Here is a 19,661-nt window from a genome sequence, read left to right on the forward strand (position 1 = left end):
TCCATCGTTCCATCATCTAGATCTTTTATATCTTTTTTCCATTCTTTTTTGCTACGAATGATTATCTTGCCCAGTTTTTCCTTTTCAATTATTTTGTATATTGTTGAAATCCTTATCTTACTTTGTGAATCGAATAGTCCTATCAAAGCATGATCTTGTATTTTTAACCTCTCTTTTTCTTTCGTGTGCTTTGCAGCGTGGTCAATTTATATATATCTAAAATTTTGTATTTTTTGTGTGTCGCATGCCTTTTGTAGTTCTTCTAACTTAATTAAACCCCCTTCGTGAAAAAATTGATAAACATAGTTAAGTTCCTTCTGCACCCAATATTCATTTTCCTCCATTTTATTAAACTCAGTTAAATTTCTATTCGCCCATAGTGGTGTGAATTTTACACTACCTTTAATATTAATATTTTTTTAAATCTTTTTCCAAATACCCTTTATTTGAGTGAATAATTCATCCTTTCCTGTTTCTTTATTTAATTCTAACCATTCATATATATGTTTAGTGTTTATTTTATACTTAAATTTCAAGTGATCATGCAATGTGCTACCATACACTCCTGTAAATTGTGAGATTTGAGAGGCTAAATAGTACATCCTGAAGTTTGGCAACCCCATACCTCCCTCCTTTTTAGTGATCGTTAATACCTCATATTTAATTCTTACTTTCTTTTTTACCCAAATTAATGTGTTTATAAGACTTTCTATTTTCTTGAACCATATCTCTCCTACTAATACTGGAGATGCTGTCAGAAAATATAATAATTGTGGCAGCACCACCATTTTTACCAGGGCCAGACGATCTATCCTCCCTAGAGGTAGTTTTAACCAGATTTCTATCTTTTTCCTTATTTTTTCTAATACCGGGATAATATTTATTTTGATAGAATCTGTAGTTTTATTACTAATCCCTATACCTAGATATTAAATTTTTTCTTGGTGAACTATTGTTCTTAATTCCCCGAAGTCACCTTCCTTTTGTCCGTCCAATAACAACAGTGAGGATTTGTTCCAATTTATTGATAGACCTGATATGTGCCCAAATTCTTGTATCTGTTCCATCACCTTAGCCAAATGTATCTGTGGATCCTTAATGAAGAGTAACAAATTGTCCGCATATAATGCTATTTTATCTATTTTTTTCCTTAAGCCAAATCCTGGAAACTCCATTTTCCCTAATATATATTGCGAGAGGTTCTCTAAATAATAAGAATAAAAAAGGGGATATGGGACATCCCTGTCGGGTTCCTCTTGTCAGTGCAAATTGCTCTGTAATCCTGTCGTTAATTTTAATTCTTGCCCTGGGGACCTGATATAACATTTTAACAAAGTTAATATATTTATTACCCAGCCCAAAATGCTCCATTACTTTCCATAGAAAGGCCCACTCCACCCTGTCAAACGCTTTTTCGGCATCTAACGACAGGATGGAGCAGGCCCCTCCCTCTTTCTGTTGAATGGCCGAAAACACCCTCCTTACATTTTCTAATCCGTTTCTGTTTTTCATAAAACCTACCTGATCCTGACCTATCAGGTCATCCATTATCCCTTTGATTCTTATTATCAATAGTTTTGAAAAACTGTTTGCATCTGTATTTATTAGGGAGATGGGCCTGAAAAAGCCTGCGTCCCCTGTGTCCTTATCCATTTTAGGGACCAGTACTAACAGGGCCTCTCCCATCGATTGTGGAAGGTTCCCCTTTCTGCTGGATTCATTAATGACCTCCGTCAACTTACTGATTATAGTCTGTCCCAATTTCCTAGAAACTTCAAAGGGGAATCCATCTGGCCCCGGAGAAGAATTACCGGAAAAAGACTTTAGTGCGTTTTCTATCTCTGTGATTGTAATATTCCTTTCTAATCCCTCCTTTTGCTTCTCATTAATCTTGGGTAGACTGATTTCCCCCAGGAACTCCTCCATCTCATCTTCCTGTCTATTTAAATCTGAATTTATCAGAATTTTACTGTATCTTTAAAATGTTTAGATTTTCACCAAGGAATTTTTCATGTGCGACAGTTACAGCCCTGCAGAGCTTTGGCATTCTAGTTGTCAGTTCTTGAATGTACTCATTCTCTTCCAGGTGGTGCAGCTGGCTTTTAAGGCATTTTTTTTCTGAGCTTTCACCCACAAGAGCTTTATTGTGCCACAGTGCCAGTCAGTCCATCAAAACAACTTCCCTATTTCTCAACAAATACTGAATACGGTTTCATATTGCTTGGAACCATGCTTCAAATACATGTTTTATTGCACATTGAATGTTGCTCACGATCGGCACCTGCCTGGTGCAATATTCAGTATGCAATAAAACGTGCTAAAACTTAGTACTGAGAAAAGGGTCTGAAAAATGATGTCGATGCAATATCTTAGTTTTTCCTTTTCAATAAATTAGCTAATATTGCTAACATTCTGTTTTTACTTTGTCATTATGGGCTATTGAGTGCAGAATGAAGGGGGAAACTATTTATTTTTTATTTTTTTACTTATTTGAGCACAAGGCCGCAATATAACAAAATGTGAAAAACGTGAAAGGTTCTGTAAACTGTGCGAATGCACTATATGTGTAATTAGCATGTCCTAACACTTTTGGTCGGGGCTGGGCAATCCTATAGGGCCTCCTTTTCCCAGAATCCTTACATAACCACAAACATGGAGATAATAATAATAATAATTCTTTATTTATATACCCCGCACACAGATTCTGTAGTGCTGCAAACTTGAATTGGCTCCTGTCTCCACTGGGCCTCACAATCGAAAATCACCTATCAGTATGTTTTTAAAATGTGGGAGGAAACCAGAGCACCCAGAGGAAACCCACACATACAAAGGGAGAACACACAAATTATTTGCAGATGTTGTCCTTGGTGAGATTTAGACCCAGGACCCCAGCGCTGCAGGACAACAGTGCTAACCAAAGCTCCTGCATGCAAAGAGGAGAGACATTGGGTGATCAGGGAGACTTAAAGGGGTACTCCACCCCTAAACATCATATCCCCTATCCAAAGGATAGGGGATAAGGTTTCTAATTGTGGGGGTCCCACTGCTAGGAACCCCCGCCATCTCTCCTGCAGAACCCCCTGTCATCCGGTGCAAACTTGGCGCTCCGTGGCTGATGACTGGCGTTGAAGGGGCCGGAAGCTCGTGACGTCACAAACTCAGGGGACTCAGGGTTTTTCTGTTTTTCCGTTTTTGCACTTTTTTTCCTTCTCCCCTTTAAAAATCATAACCCTTTCAATTTTACACCTACATACCCATATAAGGGCTTTTTCTTTGCTCCACCAATTCTACTTTATAATGATATCAGTCTTTTTACCCAAAGAACAGAGAAAAAAATAATTGTGCGACAAAATTTAAAGAAAACGCAATTTTGTAAATTTTGGGGGCCTCTGTTTCTACGCAGTGCATTTTTCGGTAAAAATGACACCTGATATTTATTCTGTAGGTCCATACGATAAAAATGATACCCTACTTATATAGGTTTGAATTTGTTTTACTTCTGGAAAAAAATCATAACTACATGCAGGAAAATTAATAAGTTTAAAAATGTCATCTTCTGACCCCTATAACTTTTAAATTTTTCCGCATTCAGGGATGTTTGAGGGCTCATTTTTTTTTTGCACCATGATCTGAAGTTTTTATCGGCACCATTTTTATTTTGATTGGACTTTTTGATTGCGTTTTATAAATTTTTTTTATGAATGCTGTAAAAGTGACCAAAAATTATTTTTTTTTTAAATGGGAAAAGGGGGGCGATACAAACTTTTATTAGGGAAGGGGTTAAATCACATTTATTAACTCTTTTTTTTACACTTTTTAGCTATGTTTAGCTATGTTATAGCCCCAGCATTGCATTAATCAGTGTAATTGATCTCAGACTTGGAGTAATCAATTGCCGATCAGTTGCTCCGAAGGCAGGTAAGGGACCCTCCTCCAACTAATCTGGCAGGAATTCTTTTTTTACATTTTAGAGGTGGCGATCAACTTGGATCGCCGCGTCTAAAGGCTTAATAGCGATCAGTGACACGCGCTATTTGCCCCAGCTCCTGGCTACCGTTAGACGCCGGGACTGACCTGATATGACGCAAGTTCACTGCGTGACCCCGTGTTATATTGCGGGAGCGGGCGCAGGACGTACAGGTATGCCCTGCATCCCCAAGAGGTAAAGGACCACGCCATATTTTGCAAATCTGACCTCTGTCACTTTAAGCATTAACCCCTTAAGGACACCGCTCATTTTCACCTCAAGGGTGCAGCCCTTTTTGGCAAATGTGAGCACTGTCCCTTTAAGCATTAATAACTCTGGGATGCTTTTACATTTTATTCTGATTCCGAGACTGTTTTTTCGTGACATATTCCACTTTAACTTAGTGGTTAACTTGTTGTTACTTGCATCCTTTCTTGGTGAACAATCTCTAAATTTCATGGAAATTTTGAAAATTTTGAATTTTTCATACTTGAATCCTCTGCTTGTAAGGAAAATGGACAATCCAAATAAATTATATATTGATTTGTTGGTTATTCCTCACAGATGACCCCATTATAGAAACTGCCCCCTCAAAGTATTCAAAATGACATTCATAAAGTTTGTTAACTTTTTAGGTGTTTCATAGGAACAGCAGCAAAGTGGAGGAAAAAAAATCAAAATCAAAATTTTTAACATATTCATGTAGCCCAATTTTTTTCATTTTTACAAGGGTTATAAGGAGAAAAAGCAAAAAAGCAAAATGTGTAGCCCAATTTCTCTCAAGTAAGGAAATACCTCATATTTTGACATAAAGTGCTCTGTGGGCTCACAACATGGCTCAAGAGAGAAAGAGCAACTGTGGGATTTTGGAGGGCGAATTTTGCTGAAATTATTTTTGGGGGGCATGTTGCATTTAGGAGCCCCCATGGTGTCAGAACAGCAAAACAAAACCCACATGGCACACCATTTGGAAAACTGCACCCCTCAAGGAATGTAACAAGGGGTATAGTGAGCCTTAACACCCCACAGGTGTTTGACAGGTGTTGAAGTTGAAAATGAAAAATGTGATTTTTAACATTAAAATGATGGTGTTACTCCAAATTTTTCATTTTCAAATGGGGTAATAGAAGAAAATGGACCCCAAAATTTTAAGCCCAATTTCTCCCGAGTAAGGAAATACTCCACATGTGGATGTAAAGTACTTTGCTGGCGCACTACAAGTCTCAGAACAGAAGGAGTGCCATTGGGCTTTTGAAGAGAGAATTTTGCAGAGAAGGTTTTATGGGGGCATGTTGCATTTAGGAAGCCCCCATGGTGCCAGAACAGCAAAAAAAAACACATGGCATTCTATTTGGGAAACTACACCCCTCAAGGAACGTAACAAGGGGTATAGTGAGCCTTAACACCTCACAGGTGTTTAACAGGTTTGCGTTCAAGTTGGACATGAAAATGAATTTTTTTATTTTTAACACTAAAATGGTGTAATAGGAGAAAATGGACCCCAAAATTTGAAGCACAATTTCTCCCGAGTAAGGAAATACCCCATTGCACAAACCTCTCCAGCTGTTGCAAAATTACAACTCTTAGCATAGACTGACAGACCGTGCATGCTGGGAGTTGTAGTTGTGCCATAGCTGGAGGCACACTGGTGGGGAAACACTGAGTTAGGCTCTGTTTCCTCACCAGTGTGCCTCAAGCTGTGGGAAAACTACAACTCCCAGCATGCCAAGACAGCAGTTTGCTGTTCGTGCATGCTGAAAGTTGTAGTTATGCAACATCTGGAGGGCCACAGTTTAGAGACCACATCACAGTGATGTAGCCCTCCAGATGTTGCAAAACTACAAATCCCAGTATGCCCAGACAGCAAATGGCTGTGTGGGCATGCTGGGAGTTGTAGTTTTGCAAGCTCTGAAGGGCCACAGTTTAGAGACCACTGCACAGTGATCTCCAAACTGTGGCCCTCCAGATATTGTGTGGGCATGCTGGGAGATGTAGTTTTGCAAGATCTGAAGGGCCACAGTTTAGAGACCACTGCACAGTGATCTCCAAACTGTGGCCCTCCAGATGTTGCAAAACTACAAATCAAAGCATTCCCACACAGCCATTTGCTGTCTGGTCATGCTGGGATTTGTAGTTTTGCAAGATCTGAAGGGCCACAGCTTAGAGACTCTAAACTGTGGTCCTCCAGACCTCCAGGCCACCCAGAACGGCGTTGCCATGACATCAGGATCACCGCTGCCGGATGACATCATCACAGCCACTGCCGGGACCTGGATCGGTGAGCTCCACCGTTCCCCCCTCTGCCCTGACACCCATGGGTGGGCAGAGTGGGGGAACTGAACTTTAACTCCCTCGCCCCCCTTCTGCGATTGGTCGGTCGCTTCTGACCAATCAATTGCAGGGATAGGAGGGGTGGCACCCCTGCCACCTCACTCCTATCCCTTCAGGGGGACCATGGCTGTGTTGGACAGCCCCGATCCCCCTTATTTTCCAGGTCACCGGAGACCTGTATGACCCAGAATCGCCAAAAATCATTGGTCTGAATTGACCAGCGATTTGCGACGATCTCCCATATGGGGGTGTTTCAGGAACCCCCTCGGCGATGTATCTGGATTCCTGTTGAATGATTTCAACAGTCATTGGGGTCTGGTCCCCGACCGACTAGCGGCGGGGACCCAAATCCTTAAGGACTCAGGATGCAGGGTGTATGCATACTCTGGGATGCTTTTACTTATAAATTTGATTCCAGGATTGTTTTTTGTGACATAATCTACTTTATGTTAATGGAAATTGTTGTCTAACTTAGAAATTTTTCTAACTTTGAAGCTCTCCGCTTGTAAGGAAAATGAACATGCCAAATAAATTATATATTGATTCATATATATACAGTGACCCCCCCGACCTACGATGGCCCCGACATATACGATAATTTCAACATGCGATGGCCTCTCATGTTGCGATGGCCTCTCCTATTCTTTCCATTGCACGGATCCCTCAACATACGATGGTTTCAACAAACAATGGTTCATTTGGAATGGATTACCATCGTATGTTGAGGGACCACTGTAATATGTCTACTTTATATTGCATCATAGCATCATAAAGTTGACATGTCTTTACTTTTTGAACACATTAGAGGGCCTCAAAGTTTTCACGAAAATTTCAAAATCTGAATTTTTTAGGGACCAGTTCTGTTTTGAAGTGAATTTGAGGGTATTTATGTTAGAAATACCCCATAATGGACCCCATTATGAAAACTAAACTGCACCCCTCAAAGTATTCAAAATGACATTAAGAACCAGGTAACAGACTACCGCAGTGTTTCTGCACCAGTGTACCTCCAGCTGTTGCAAAACTACAACTTCCAGCAAGCATGGACTGTCAGTGCATGCTGGGAGTTGTAGTTTTGCAAAACTCTGTGTTTCCCAACCTGTATGCCTCAAGTTGTTGCAAATCTACAACTTCCAGCAAGCATGGTCTGTCAGTGCATGCTGGGAGTTGTAGTTATGCAACAACTGGAAGAGAACAGTTTGGAGACCACTGTGTAGTGGTCTCCAAACTGTAGCCCTCCAGATGTTGCAAAACTTCAACTCCAAGCATGCACAGACTGCCCAGGCATGCTGGGAGTTGTAGTTTGGCAACATCTGAAGTACCAGATGTTACAGAACTACAATGCCCAGCATGCCTGACTGTCTAGGTATGCTTTAAAGGAGAACTCCAGAATATAAAAATTGGCCTCCATACTGCCGGCAAGATGTACATACCTTCCTTCGCTCCCCCGGGGCCTTCGGTAACCGGCTCCGGTCTCCACCACGATCCTCTTCCTGGTTGCTGTTGAGTCGGCGAGTCATACTGCGCTCAGCCAATCACCAGCCGCAGCGAAGTACCGACTCGGCCGGCGACAAGCTGACCGGCAGTGTGAGAACGCTTCAAGACTTCACTACATCGGTACCTGCTGCCGGGGCCGAAAACGTCACACTGCCGCTCAGCCTATCACCGGCCAAGTCGGGACTTTGCTGCGGCCAGTGATTGGCTGAGTGCAGTATGACTCACCGGATCGCGGCGGAGACCGGAGCTGGTTACCGGAGGCCTCGGGGGAGCGAAGGAAGGTATGTACATCTTTATTTTTTTTACTACCGGCAGTATGGAGGACAATTTTTATATTCTGGAGTTCTCCTTTAAATTGTACCTCATTCCACTTCACAGTGGTCTCCAAACTGTGGCCCTCCAGATATTGCAAAACTACAACTCCCAGCATGCCCAGAGAGCTAAAGGCTGTCTGGGCATGCTGGGAGTTGTAGTTTTGCAACTCCTAGAAAGCTAACTACCACCACCGCTCGTTCTTCACAGCAGCCTGGGATCCCAACTTAATAACCCCCCTACCCTGCGATTGGCCGGTCAGTCCTAACCGACTAATCGCCGGGGATAGGCACCCCTGCCACCTCCCTTCTATCCTTCAGGGTGATCGCTGCTGTTTGGACACAACCGATCAGCCTGATTTTCTGGGCGATTGGGTGACCAGAGACCCGGTCAGCCTGGAAAAGCCGTGTCAATTCAGGACCCCATGGGTGATATGTCGGGATGCTGCTGATAGCTATCAGCAGTCATCCCGGTCCGATCATCCCCGTGTGCAGTGGTGACTGGAAACACCAAGGGCATACAGGTACGTCCTTGGTCCTTAAGTACCAGGGAGAAAGGGCGTACCTGTACATCCTTGATCCCCAACAAGTTAAATAACAATTTTTATTGTTTTTCAAGAAATTGTACAAGAAAAAAACTATGAGAATACAGGTTATGCATGGATCTGTATGAACAATTGTTGAAGTAGTCCTGTGCAAGTGTGTCTAGTTATCTAGCACGGTAAACACACAGTAGCCAGGCTTAAAGTGTCACTTGCGAAACACCATCGTATGTTGAGGGACCACTGTAATATGTCTTTATGATGCATCATAGCATCATAAAGTTAACATGTTTCTACTTGATGAACACATTAGAGGGCTTCAAAGTTTTCACGGAAATTTCTAAATCTGAATTTTTCAGGGACCAGTTCTGTTTTGAAGTGAATTTGAGGGTATTTATGTTAGAAATACCCCATAATGGACCCAATTATGAAAACTGCACCCCTCAAAGTATTCAAAATGACATTCAGAACCAGGTAACAGAGTACCGCAGTGTTTCTGCACCAGTGTACCTCCAGCTGTTGCAAAACTACAACTTCCAGCAAGCATGGTCTGTCAGTGTATGCTGGGAGTTGTAGTTTTGCAACAGCTGGAGGCACACAGGTTAGGAAACACTGAGTTAGGAAACAGACCCTAACTCTGTGTTTTCCAACCCGTGTGCCTCCAGCTGTTGCAAAACTACAACTTCCAGCAAGCATGGTCTGTCAGTGAATGCTGGAAGTTGTAGTTATGCAACAACTGGAGGAGAATAGTTCGGAGACCACTGTGTAGTGGTCTCCAAACTGTAGCCCTCCAGATGTTGCAAAACTTCAACACCAAGCATGCCCAGACTATCCAGGCATGCTGGGAGTTGTAGTTTGGCAACATTTGAAGTACCAGATGTTGCAGAACTACAATGCCCAGCATGCCTGACTGTCTAGTTATGCTTTAAATTGTACCTGATTCCACTCTTTCACTGCACAGTGGTCTCCAAACTGTGGCCCTCCACATGTTGCAAAACTGCAATTCCCAGCATGCCCAGACAGCCAAAGGCTGTCTGGGCATGCTGGGAGTTGTAGTTTTGCAACTCCTAGGAAGCTAACTACCCCCACCGCTGGTTCTTCCCAGCAGCCTGGGATCCCACTTTAACCCCCCTGCCCTGCGAATTTTTAAAGTCACTTTTGTAGCTTTTTTTTTTTTTTTTTTGGACGAACACGCACATAATATATCATATATGTGATAAATAATGCTCAAGTCGACCAAAACTAACAAAATGACTTCACAACACCATTTCTCATTTTGTAAAGCATCTTTCTAGAGCAGCACTGAAGGGGATCTCTGTTTCCAGTTTCATTTCAACCATTGCATTATAATTTTGAGTATTTAAAAAAAAAAAAAAATTTAACACTGCAAATGATAAATTAATGACCATTGCAGGCAAAGTGGCCTACAAAGACAACTCTTCAGAAATTACTTATATGGTAAGTTAAAAAAAAAAAAAAAATGAAAATCCAAAAAAATCGCTAAACAAACACGCAAATTAGACCAAAAACAAGTAAAAAAAAAGCTTCATAAATCTCCCTCATTGTTCTGTAAAGAAATCTACAAGTCAAGTAACAACCAAGATGTAATGAAATGAGACCAGACAGATCGCCCTATATACAATATTATTTCTATTTATCTAAACAACATAATCTGATTTCTCTGTGTACTTTTCCCCTAATGCCCTCAATTTCTCATTTCCAGCTCCCGGTGACATCACAGTTATCCCCAAAGGCAGACACTGAAGTTTTCCAGTCTTAAACCATAATATGAAATATTAGTCACTAGAAAAATTACAGGAACCGTACATTCTGTGGATATTTCAGGAATAAGAAGAGAAAAACATTCATTAAAATGTAGAGGAAAAAAGTGACATTTGGAGGGAAAAAAAAAGAGAGGAAAAAAAAAAGCATCTTAGCTTTATGCCAAAGGGGGCTGGGTCGGCTTCTAGATTTACCAAAAGAGTATTCTCCTTGTTCTGGGTATGAAAAAGTCTTTGTAAAGCGAAAGCGAGAGCTCAGTAAGGCTCTGTCACTGCCTTCCATTCGAAGAGACAGAGGTACAATTTAAAGACTTTTTGCAGAACTTCCCCCGCATACATAAACACACACGTACACCCTTCCTGACATGTACTGGGAGCTTAAATCCCCTTTCTACAAAATATACTTATAACAGTCACATGAATGTTCTCTTCCTATTCATAATCATTCAAGAAGATTATTATGGGAATTTTTCAGCCAAGTGTTCACAGGGCATTTTGCTGCAGTTTTTCGTGCATTCCTTTTTTTTCTATTTTTGCTTAGCCAAAGCCAGGAGTAGATGTTATAGAGGAGGAAAAGTAAATGGGATCTTCTAGTTTTTCTCTTTCTTGTTATGGCTGGAAGAACATATCCATAGCTGTGTAATTTAAATATAAAAAGTAGGATCTGCTGAATTTTTATGTCCCAGAAAAGAAAAGTATAGATTCCTGGAAATGGACCAAAGGTAGTCTGCTAGTTGACTATGTTTGGACAATTGAACTCAATGGGCCCTCTGCCAAATGTCTATTTAAACCTACTCTCCTTCATTGATAAAAACACCTGTAAGGCTGAAGCCCCCCCCCCAATAATAATAATAATAATAATCCTGATTTTAAATATGGCAGTTATAATAAATCCCTTGATCAAGAACCCATCTCCAGTAATCTAGTACATTAAAGGGGTACTACCATACCTCAGCCTTCTAAACATCCGGTTCAGGTGGCTTGGAGCAGCGGCCACAATCGCAAAGAACGCTGCTCCAATCCCTCTAAACCGGATGTTCAGAATGCTGGGGCACGGTAGTACCCCTTTAATAGCATCTAGGCCCCTTTTAAAGAGGCACTCTAAGCAACAATCTTATTCTGTGGCCTGTTATCCACCTCTACAGTGTACAATGCCATGTAGATAGTTTATTTACCCGTGTCTTTATGAGCCAGTTATCGGTTCCATTCCTATCCAGCCCTGGATCACAGGATCAGCAAACAGACTCACTTACAGTGGGTTACATGTGAAGCACAAGGTCCAGGGAGGATGGAACAGAGCAGATAACCAGCTCATGAAGGCATCGGTAACCACACTTATTATGGTTCATACTGTAGTTGAAGCTGCAGATTTTATGCTGCAGATTTCAATGTAAACTAAATGACAGAACACAGCTTCAAATCTACAACTTGAATCCTGCATATGTACAGGATACTTTAGATGGGAATAGACCCTAAGGGTGTATTCACACATACTGTATCCTGAACATATTTGATGCTGCAGATTTGAAGCTGTGTTTAATCATTTAGTTTACATTGAAATCTGCAGCAATCTATAAGTCACAAGGGTGTCTGTAATCCATATCTCATCTACTTTGTATAAACATTGGTGTAACAGACCATACCACAGGATAAGTATTGTAACCGTAGACTTCTTTATCCCTATTCAATCACTTTCAGTATTGCATTCTCGTCATGGATACCCAAAAGGAACACTACCCAGACCTACTTAATAAAGTCATAAACCGGTAGATGAGATAGTTTACTCAATACACATACTTGCCACCATCAACCTTGACGTACGATTCGTCTTATTATTAAGGGTTGAATTGATGTACAGTTTCTTCAGAATCAAAAACTTTTTATATGTTGTACATCATAGCAAAGCATTAACCTTTCTATTATACTTTATTTAAAAAAATAGAAATCATGTCTTATAAAAAAAAAAAAGACCACTAGGGGTCCCCATACTATCCAGAACATAATCCTGTCTGGTTGCAGCATCATCTTTATCCCAGCTAAAGCACAGGCATGGACAAAGTCCAGTAAGTGTGGGCAGTACTAGCTCTCCTCTGTGCTCTCCTCTGTCTGTCAGACTGCATCATGAAGACAGAGCAGCCTGCAGTGATTGGATGAAGAGATCCAGCACAGAACAGCAGACTCATGAAGGAAGTAAATGCATGGTGAGTGAGGATGGGCTCAGTGTTTGCCTCGGATACACCCCTTTCTAAGCAGTGGATGTCAGAATACGTGTGCAGCAGAACAGGGATGTGCGAGCCAAATACAGCCAAAAGCTAGACACAAAAAAGACATGTAAAGAAACAGCATGCCCTAATGAGTAACACACATATATATATATATATATATATATATATATATATGAGATTGTAAAAGTTTTATGTAAATATAGCACTATAATGAAACGTTTTTCGACTGCAACCAGAGGGGTTTGTATATATATATATATATATATATATATATATATTTTACTTACCCTCCCAATCATTTCCATCTGGAAAATTTTTACAAGGCTCGGAAAACCCCTTCAGGGTAAGTTCACACCTACGCAGATTTGATGCACAGGATTTTCTGCTGCAGATTTCAATGTAAACTAGATGCCCACGACAAGGAAATACTTATACCTCTGTACAAATCACTAGTCAGACCACACTTAGAATACTGTGTACAGTACTGGGCACCAGTGTACAAGAAAGATACAGTGGAGCTGGAGAGGGTTCAAAGAAGGGAAACCAGGGTAATACGGGAAATGGGAGGACTATAGTGCCCAGAAAGATTATCAGAATTAGGGTTATTTAGTTTAGAAAAGACTTAGGGGAGACCTAATAGCTATGTATAAATATATCAGGGGACAGTACAGAGATCTCTCCCATGATCTATTTATACCCAGAACTGTATCTATAACAAGGGGGCGTCCTCTACATCTAGAGGAAAGAAGGTTTCTACACCAGCACAGATGGGGATTCTTTACTGTAAGAGCAGTGAGACTGTGGAATTCTCTGCCAGAGGAGGTGGTCATGGGGAACTCTGTAAAAGAATTTAAAAGGGTCTGGATGCATTTTTGGAGAGTAAGAACATTACAGGTTATGGATACTAGATTTATAGGGACAGAACATTGATCCAGTGATTTATTCTGACTGCCATATTTGGAGTCGGGAAGGATTTTTTAGCTCTAGTATAAGAGTTTTTTGCCTTCCTCTGGATCAACTCAGTAGGGACTCATTAGGGTTATAGGTTGAACTTGATGGACTCTGGTCTTTTTTCAACCTTATGAACTATGTTACTAAATGACTGGACTGAGCACAGCTTCTAATCTACAGTTACAAATCCTGCGCATCAAATCTGCGCAGGATCCTGTACGTGTGAACGTACCCTCAAGTGTTTTTTTTATTAAGAAGGTTAGGTAAGTGACAAAAGTGCAACTATCACCTCTACAACCTTTATAGCCTATGGCATGCATTCCGGTGGTTTTACAGAAATATTTTATGTAAATATATTATTTTTATAAATGTTTTCTCTTTTTTGCTCTGTTAACAACACAATTTAAATCCTTTAAATGTTATATTTTTATATAAACGCTGTTTCCAACCTCTACCATTAACCAATGTTTGTTGTGCCATTTATGATGCAGAATTAAAGGGACTCTGTCATCTCCAAAACTAAAATCATCAATAAATAGGTTAAAAGTCACTGATTCTAAATATGTTACTTTTATCCATTTACTTAGTTGTGGTAAGCCTTATTAACACCAAGTCTGTGCATTGCATGCTGATGTACAGAGTGGGCTACTAAGCAAAAAATCTAGGGCAAAGATGCCACGTGTGGATAAGCACAAGGAAGATTATATAATTTGTTTGGTTTGCTATTTTATATTGTGCCAGACACCCTGTAATAGGTTATATGAGATGGATATTATTTACACACACTGTGACAGTCACTTCTTGCTGAAAGTATAAAAAAAAAATGTAATTTTCCAGTCAGTTACGAGTGAATGAAAGTTATACCAAAGAAAAAAAAAGATGGTAAACATTTCAAAGGTTTTTCCAAGTTTGTCCACTAAGTGTTTTAAATCCACTAAAATATGAACATCCTGTCTATCATTCTATTTAAGTAAAGGTGATGTTATTGGTATAAATGTTTAAACTACAATTATTGCCTGAAAATAAGGCACGCTTTTTCTTCTGATGGATCCGGCTCACCCAGTTATTTTCTGAATGCGCCAAAAATAAAGTTGTTTAAATTTCTGTAGAAATAAGCTTGGCAAAGCTAGTTCAAATATGTGCCATCCGGCTTCCGGGCAACGGAACTGACTGGCCAGTATGAGAACAGAGCATGAGTGTCTTCACGGGGCCAGATGCATCCCTAGAATAGACTGGACTAGCAGACTTACGGGCCCAAAGATTATGTATTCTTTTGAGTAATCTATTACAATAACATATCTACAATAGGAAGAAAATACAGCACTCAAGTGTAGTTTAAGAGTGAAAAAGTGGTTTATTTACTGATGCAGCAAAGGCTATCTACTGTATCTATTAGGCAGCAAGCGGTCAGTTTTTGAAGTTGAAGTGTTGATGCAGAAAAAAATGGATCAAAGAGACATTGATAGAGGCAAGTTGTGATGGACTGGGTCAGAGCATTGTTAAAATGGCAGGTCATCTAGAGGGTGTTGCCAGTATGTGGTGTTTTGTGTGTGGTGTTTGCGGGGTGGATGACGTGAAATTAACCTTTTCGTGATGCGAGGGCACTGTTAGCCTATACATGGTCCAAGGTTTGAGACAGCTTCTCCTGGGTCAGGTACGGGGTAATAAATACTCTGATACAAGGTTACGGATAACTGTCTTTACTGAGGCAGCATAAATGGTAATTCCTTTGCAGCATAAATTGGTGCAAAGGGAGGTGCAGAGTAAACCTTGGAAACCTATCGCCTTGCTGGGACTTGTAGTTGTTTGCACTGTGCTGTATGGTGACTGACTTGTGATGAATGGCAACCCACGCTGACTTTGGTGCTGCAGACTGACTGAAGACTATTGCTTTTCATCCCCAAGGTTTTGTGCTTACTGCCAGGCTTTGACGTTCACCTGAGCGTATGGTTTTTTGCAGGATTGGACTTCTGATTAGCTTGAGGCCTCCTCAGATCACCTCACACTTCTCTCTGAGTTTTCTACACTGTACCTCAGGAGGTCAGCTCACAACTAGCACTGGAGCTAGACTGGAACTAGTCTGGGCAGCTCCTCCCCCATACACTACATACAGGGCAATTTAGAGGACTCCCATTGATCCACTCTGCACCTTCTCTGCTAACAGACTTAAAGAAACAGTAACATAGAAAATTGTAGAATAACAACAATGGCAAAATAATATAATATATTGAGTCCTGAGTAGTGGGCCCAAGACGGACACTGAGGGCAACATCTGCCTGACAGGATGGGCAGGATACAATATTCTTCTGTACTGGGTCATAACAAGTGTTAATCAAAATTAACAATTGATTAAAAAGTTAAGGCTTACAATGATAGAAAGGTCTGAGAACACACTGAGCATCACAATGTCCTGCATATAGGACTGCATTGTCAGAGACCAGTCATGGTGACCATGCTGATCCCTATCCACTACCAAAAGTGCCTACAATAGGCGTGTGAGCATCAGAACTGGCCCATAGGGTAATGGAAGAATGTGGCCTAGTTCGGTTAATCTTGTTTTATTGTATGTCATGGATGTGGGTGCATCACTTATTTAGGTATAATATGAGACCAGGATATACTGTAGGAAGAAGTCAAGTTTACAGAGACTGAGTAAAGTTCTGCTGGGAAACCTTAGGTTCCTACAGACCAGGCACACTCCTTTATAGTAATGGTCTTTCCTAAAAGTAGTGCCCTCTTTCTACAGGACAATGCAACCTGATACACTGCCCAAAATGTATAAAAATAGTTTGAGGAACATAACAAAGAGTGCCAGGGGGTGACTTGGCCTGCAAACGCCCAAGATTTCAATGAGATCGAGCATCTAAGGAATATGCTGGAAAAACAAGATCTGATCCAAGAAGGTCCTCATGCAACTGACAGGATTTAAAGGATGTGCTCTCATTGTCTTGGTGCCATGAAACAAACCACACTTTCTGAAGTCATGTGAAGTCAATGGCTCAACAGGTCAGAGCTGGATCGGTGGCATGAGGGGGACCTATATGACATTAGCAGGAATATTTAATGTTATGTCTAATTGGGGGATGTTAGCCCTAGCAGCCTGTATACAATTGTAACATCCAAATATCATTGAACAGACAGAAATGAAAATAATAATTTTAATATTTGCCATATGACATAATTTCTCCTTGAATTTCCATCACAATATCAGTCCATATGGAAATACTATTCCTAGTAGCGCCCATAGGATTGTTCCATATATATCCATTCTCATTAATTCTAGTTGTTTCTGTGTTACTGTATAAGGGTACGTTCACACGTACAGGATCCTGCGCAGATTTGATGCTCAGGATTTGTAACTGCAGATTAGAAGCTTCTTTCATTTTTCAGAGGCCTTTTCAAAAATGAAAGAAGCAATTTGATTGGTTGCTATGGGCAACTTAGCACATTTTCCTCTGGACAGGTTTTGATACATCTCCCCCACAGAGTATAAAATATTGCCATGAATTAAAACCAAAGTTGGTTTTGTAGGTACTGTATGGCTGACCAGGATAACAAGCAGAATCTATTGGATGAGACTTGCATTTGAAAGGCTTCCTTCATTGTGATTATTGAATTAATAAGAAGTCATTATTGTAGCTCTCAATGGTCAGTTTGATGGCCACCCATGATATCATTTTATAAAATTTAGATTTCTAGCCCTAGTTTTTGATCCTCGCATTGGTTGAACTAAATGGACATATGTCTTTTTTTGACTGTACAGATTTAACAAACTTTGTAAGTAAAAAAAGTGGAGTGATTTTCCCCCAGCAACCAATCACAGCTCAGATAATGAGCTCTGGTAAAGTGAAAGCTGAGCTGTGATTGGTTGCTGTGGGAAAATCACTCCACTTTCTCTCACACAGTTTGATAAATCTGGGCCTATATAGTATATGTAACTATATCTTATAATTAATCTAAAACGTCACCTACATTTGGCAAACTAGAAGTTAAAGGACTGAATATATTTGGCCTCAAGTCTTCTAAATGACATAGTAGATATATTTATAGCGCGCAGGCAGTTTGCGGCACAGCTGCTCCTTTCAAAACAAACCAGTCCAGTGTGTTGGATTTTATTTTTAGACCGTATTATTCCTTTATTTTTCATTTTAGGCAGACCACTTGTTTACAGCATCCTCAAATGACTGGGTGTAAGGCTCTACAGTCAAGGCATTTATTCTCTGCAGGAAAATGTCTTTCCTCATTTTGCAATGACTGTTGTTTGTTGAGTCTAGTGTGGTTTAGTAATTTCTCCATTTTTAAAGCTTAAAGTCAGTAAATCATTATTATTTGAATATAAAAGTTACAATATATTTTGTCATTATCCAAGTGGTAAAGCTGCAAACACCTCCCTAAACTATTGTCTAGGGGTTCATAATGAAACGTACTATACATAATAATGAGTGTGTCCGCTTCATTCTCTATTTAGCAGTGCCATGAAATGTCATGTGACCGAAGGAACGTGTGCAGCTGCACAGGGGCTGTAAGGGGGCCCGTTACTACTTTAACCTCTTAGCATCATGGCCAATTTTTATTTAAAATGTTTTGTTTTTAGCTTTCCTGGGTCTTAAAGCCATAACTGTATTTTTCCATTGATGGATATCTGTTCCTCCAGCTGCACAAAAGCAAGCTACAGAGGAAGAGCAATTGGTGAGCACTGCGACCAGCCATCGGTTCATTGCCATCAGCCCATGCCTCGGGTCATTGGCGCCTGCCTCTCCTGAATCCTGAAGCCTGGTAGAGCAAAAGCTGGGGCTGCAGCATGAATACTCCACAAGCAGTTGGGGTGAATAATGCTACTGACTATATGCTTGACGATTGCCCAACTAATCTCCCATCATTCAATGCTCAAGTCACAGACCTGAAACTAAAAAGTGATGCTGACCTGGTACCAGTCTATTCATGTGGATGCGGCTTGACTTATTAAAGGGGTATTCCAGCCAAAGACATCTTATCCTCTATCCAAAGGATAGGGGATAAGATGTCTGATCGTGGGGAGCCCGCTGCTGGGACACCCCGCGATCTCCATGCTGCACCCACATTCTATGCGGCCATCATGCCCCCCTCCTCCATTTTTGTCTATGGGAGGGGGCGTGATAGAATGCGGGTACTGAACGGAGATCGTGGGGGGTCCCAGCAGTGGGCCCCCGTCATCAGACATCTTATCCCCCTATCCTTTAGATAGGGGATAAGATGTATTTTGCTGGAATACCCCTTTAATAAGTCGAGCCACATCCACATGTGGGGGCGGGGCATGACATCACATCTACCTGCAGGAATATATCAAGCAGGAACTTCCTAGCTGTACCCCCTATGATTTAGTTATTGACCGGGCCTACAGGGTTCCAAAGCACCTATCAGAAGAAATTCTAACACATGTTTTGGTGCGCATACACTACTTCCACATTAAAGAGATACTCATGTTTTCTTCCTGGAAACCACATGTTTGTTTTTTTTGTGATTTCTCCGCTGCCACCCTACAGCAACGACAACCAATCAGATTGCTTCTTTCATTTCTGAAAGGCCTCTGAAAAATGAAATAAGTGATTTGATTGGTTGCTATGGGCAACTCAGCAACTTTTCTTCTGGACAGGTTTTGATAAATCTCCCCCAAAATCTGTACCGTTGGGGATTCCTAATACACTTCCTTTTTTAAAGGGATAATTTAATGCACATTATTAAAACAGTTAAGGAAGGCATCCTTCTTCTCCACAAATGAAACATTACTGATCTTCCGGATAAAACTCACCTTTGTTCTTCACCAACCTGTGTGCATCTGGAATGGAAAGTCGTGGGGCCTGACAAGTAAGGTCACTTCTGATTTCTAGTGTGCACAGTCTGACTTAGTCCAGCCTTTTGGTCCAATTGTACTATGTTTTCTCCCAACCTGATATGATCTGCTGGTTGTTGCAGGTTTTCAGCCTTTTCTATTGTTCTGATGTTCCTTTTTATTTGTATGTTTGAGGTGGCGTTGTTCCACAATAACACAGTTATACACAGGCACTATTCTGACTCCT

At 40.8% G+C, this 19,661-nt stretch overlaps 1 protein-coding gene across 2 annotated transcripts in view; it reads right to left on the reverse strand.

The window, feature by feature from the left end:
- AIFM2 (apoptosis inducing factor mitochondria associated 2) overlaps window positions 1–19,661 on the reverse strand; it is a 152,887-nt gene that overhangs the window by 110,738 nt on the left and 22,488 nt on the right. The window lies entirely within an intron of this gene.

This window comes from Hyla sarda, chromosome 7 (assembly GCF_029499605.1).
Source record: "Hyla sarda isolate aHylSar1 chromosome 7, aHylSar1.hap1, whole genome shotgun sequence".
NCBI classification, from domain to species: Eukaryota; Metazoa; Chordata; class Amphibia; order Anura; family Hylidae; genus Hyla; species Hyla sarda.